The sequence below is a fragment of the Zonotrichia albicollis genome, chromosome 9 (assembly GCF_047830755.1).
Source record: "Zonotrichia albicollis isolate bZonAlb1 chromosome 9, bZonAlb1.hap1, whole genome shotgun sequence".
NCBI classification, from domain to species: domain Eukaryota; kingdom Metazoa; phylum Chordata; class Aves; order Passeriformes; family Passerellidae; genus Zonotrichia; species Zonotrichia albicollis.
Genome location: NC_133827.1, coordinates 38,878,014 through 38,882,044, shown reverse-complemented (window position 1 = coordinate 38,882,044; position 4,031 = coordinate 38,878,014).

Here is a 4,031-nt window from a genome sequence, read left to right as displayed (position 1 = left end):
ACAAAGGCTCTGTGCTGGATCAGCTCACATCCTCAGCAGATCATAAAAACACAGAATATCCTGAGTTGGAAGGGACTCACCAGGATCATCCAGTCCAGCTCCTGGGCCTGCACAGAGATCCCAACAATCCCAGCCTGGGCGTCCCTGGGAGCGTTGTCCAAACTCTCCTGGAGCTGTGCCCATTCCCTGGGCAGTGCCCACCACCCTCTGGGGGAATAATTTTTTCCTTTCCAACCTAAACCTGTCCTGGCACAGCCTCATGCCAGCCCCAGAGACTCAGGGGTTGTTGTACTGTGGGAGGGAAAGCCCTGTCTGACAGCAGAAGGGACACAGCCATGAGGATTTTCTTTAGGAATTATGTACTTCCTGATGTGACATTTAAAATTGAATCTAGTGAACCTTGATCATTATCTCGTGTTCTTGCTCAGGTGAATTGATATTTTGGCTTTTACCCCTTAAGGATCTGAGCATTTTTGTTTCAGTGTCTCTAGTAATAAATGCTTAGTATTTTCTTGGTTTTCAGAGAGGCAGATATTTTATCTACTATCTCTTTAAAAGTGTGTCACTTCTCTGAAATTCGGGCTATTTGTGTGAAAAATTATTCATCTATTGTGCAGTTGCTGTCATTTTGACTATTGCTTTTAAGTGTGATTGATTCTTAAAGAACAGCTAATAGAGCTCTTTGCCCACTATCCTCTTGTCATTGCTGGAGATAGAAAGAACCCTTTCAGGGAGAGAAACTATTGATTTTATTACACCTTGTACAGGCTGCCATCAAAACAGAACCAGGGAGCTTGATCCCCTTCCCTTTCTAATCCCTGTTTTACATTGGTAATTCCTCCAGCTCGTTGCTCTGAGAAATGAGAGAGGCTCTCACAACCTCTGCAGATGGAAGGCTTGGAGCTGCCACCCCTTAAAACGCTGACCCTTAGCATCATTCAGAAGAAAAGCATGAGGACTGTGGGGCTTGCACAGAAACCCTGAGAAAGTAGAAGGAAATGGCCACATCTCTACTTTTGCTTTAATTATTGATGAGCTCTACCTGCTTACATAACTCCCACAATGTAAACAGACCTGCACATCACACAGATTAATGGATTTGTCCTTAGGCCACCTTGGCAATGCAGGGGGAATTTAAAGGGAAATTTGAAACTAAAGCACAACCCCCCCAATGCCCTGAGACATGGAGGTGAAATACAAGTGCTTTAATCGTGGCAGAGCAGTGAGAATTGCCAGCCCAGAGCTCACAATGGCCATGATTTTGCTGGTGATGTTTCCCTGATGCTTTTAACAATCTGTTCCAGCCTGTGTTCAGAGCAGGGCTCTGCCTGCCCCTTGCTGACACCCCTCTGTGCTGCCTGAGATAACCTCTCCACAAGCCATGGAGCCAGCAGGATTTATCCTCAACACAGGACTCTATTCTTGCCCAACAGTTCAAAAGAAGATATCTTCCCTCAGTGTTTCCTGTGCTTCTGCCATTCTTCACCTTTGGAGAAACCTGACAAAGGAGAAACTGGGACGAGAAATTGCAAATTTCTGGAAAAATGCTGAGAGGAAAAGAAAGCCAAGACAGGGTGGAGGTGCTCAGAGCAGGAGCAGAAGGAGGCACTGAGCTGAAAAAGAGGTGACTTGGCCTTGACGCCTCATCCAAAGATTGCTGAATTATCAGTGATCACTCAGCATCAAGATCAGGGTAATCCCAGACTGCAGAGCCCAAACAGACAGGAATTTGTTCATAGCCCAGTGTTTAGGGCTAGAGGAAAGTGAGATTTAGGACACATCTTTGTCCCTTATGTTTTCCTATGGGATAATTTAAATGGCTTCCTTGTGGTGATGCTGTGGCCATTTCTTCTCCAAATTTAGATCCTGCAGCTCTACTTTAGAGCCTAAACAGCCTGAACTTGTCTTTTTATTACCACTTCACAACTCTTCTCATGACTCATTTCAGATCACCTGTGAGCTTTGGGAGCAAGGAAACAAACCCAATTCCCATAAACTTTTAATTCCTAAGCTATCAGATTCTGGTTCCCATGCTGCATTTGCTGACTGTTCAGTAAGTAAAACCAAGCCTTAAGAAGGACAGGATGGTTTATCAGTAAATAATGTATATCCAAACATTATCACTGCTGTGCTCAACACTTAAACAGACAAAACACAAAAAACATCTTAGTTTAAAGATTTAAAGTTTAAAGATTTTGGCTGCAACAGCCAAAATACATCCCAAACAGTTGGGAAGCAAATCCCATTTTTCACTAAATATAATGGACACAAAGAGAAGCTGCTTTCAAACTGGGTTTGGGTACATGGATGCAATTCCTAATAACAGGAGCAGTGTCCTGCTGCTGTTCAGCACACACAGAGTGTGTGACAGGGGAGGAGCATCAGCTGCAGAGGCATCCCCCTTTGCCCACAGGGCATCCCCTTTATCCATAACATGCTCACACCAAGCTCTGCCTGCCAATTTTATATTGCCCTGGCCCAAATTATCAGCTATAGCACTAATTGATGTTAAATGAGTGTTGTCTACCATATCAGCTTTGTGAAATTAAATGTTTCTGTCGAATTTTCCTCTCATGAGTTCAGTACCAAAATGCTGTTACACAAAATGTTCTGCAGTTGTTTAGATCCACAAAACCAACTTTGTAACTCTGATCAATCCACAGCAGTTTGTCCCGCATGCATCATTGCTGGGGATAAAGAAAATGTAGGAGGTAACTTGCTGCTGTGATCCAGATGTGATAGAAGCCTCTGACAGCCCTGCAGTGATAACCTTGAGCAGTAAATATATGATTCAAAAAGGAGGTGCTGCTGCATCGAAAAGAAAGTTGGCACATTTTATTTACTAATTCTAACTACATTATAAAAACTGATAATTTCCCAATGTCAGGAACACTGAAAACAAGCTCAGCCAGCAGGTTTGGACTGCCTTGGCACCTCTGCTGGAGACACCCTTGCTATCATGATAGGGGTCCATGCAAATTTGACTTTGCAAACAGCAGTTAGTCTTTGATTTGTTCAGCCTCTGGGTGGTCTTCTGTGATCTAAAAGACAAACACATTTCTCTTAGAGAAAACATCATGGCATGCTCTAATGTTAGGGTAGGTTGTCTATTTTGTGGTTATTATTTAGATTTGCACAAGGCTGAACATCCCAAGCAAGGTGCAGGATTCCCTTGCACCCAAACACAAACCAAACAGATTATACCCATTTCAAGGAGCAAAAAGCTTAATTGTTAATTCAGGTAGCCACTGACAGTTAGTTAAATTGGCCTCCACCAAAGCTATTTCCTGCAGTTCCTTGAGGCATAGCCCAGTTTGGAGCACAGGAGTTATCAGAAGGAGATCAGTGTTCTTCTGGTACCTGAGGCTGCAGCACACTTTGGTTATGGTGATAGGATCCCAAATTAAACAGCTGAAACCCAGCAAGTAGTGAGGGCTTGAGAGGCACTGCCTGGTGACAAAACCCACTTCTCTGTTATCACACAAAAACATATTTTAGAATTCTTTTAATGAATTTAAAAATTCCCCCAATGCCTCTTCTTAATTTTGCTGCTATTGCTTGCAATAGGCTATACCAGCTCAAACACCTGTGTGGCTGCTTTGAGCTGGCTGGTTCTGGTGCCAGCCTTGGCTTTTACTGTGCCAGCCTTCCTGAGTGTCCCTGAAATTTATCCTGTCCCACCCCTATCACAGGGTGCTTTAAGAAATCACTCAGGGAGCAATTCCCTTCTCCTCCCTCAGCTTCATCCTGCTGATGCCTCCAGGTTTGAGCTTTTCTATTTTTCAGGTTCTGTGCTCCTTTAGTGCGTGGGTCTGGGCTTCTCATTCAGGGATGCTGAGCTCTGTGCACAGAGCAGGGAGACAAAAAATTCCTGCTCCAGCTGGGCACCAAGGACAAATGACCCAAATCTCAGCCCAGGAGCACAAACCCCATGGGCTGCAGAGAGAAAAACAAGCAGGGTGGGACTGCCTGGGCTAAAGCTGGGATGGGACAATGAACTGCAAGGTGCAAATGGAGCAGAACTGATCCCA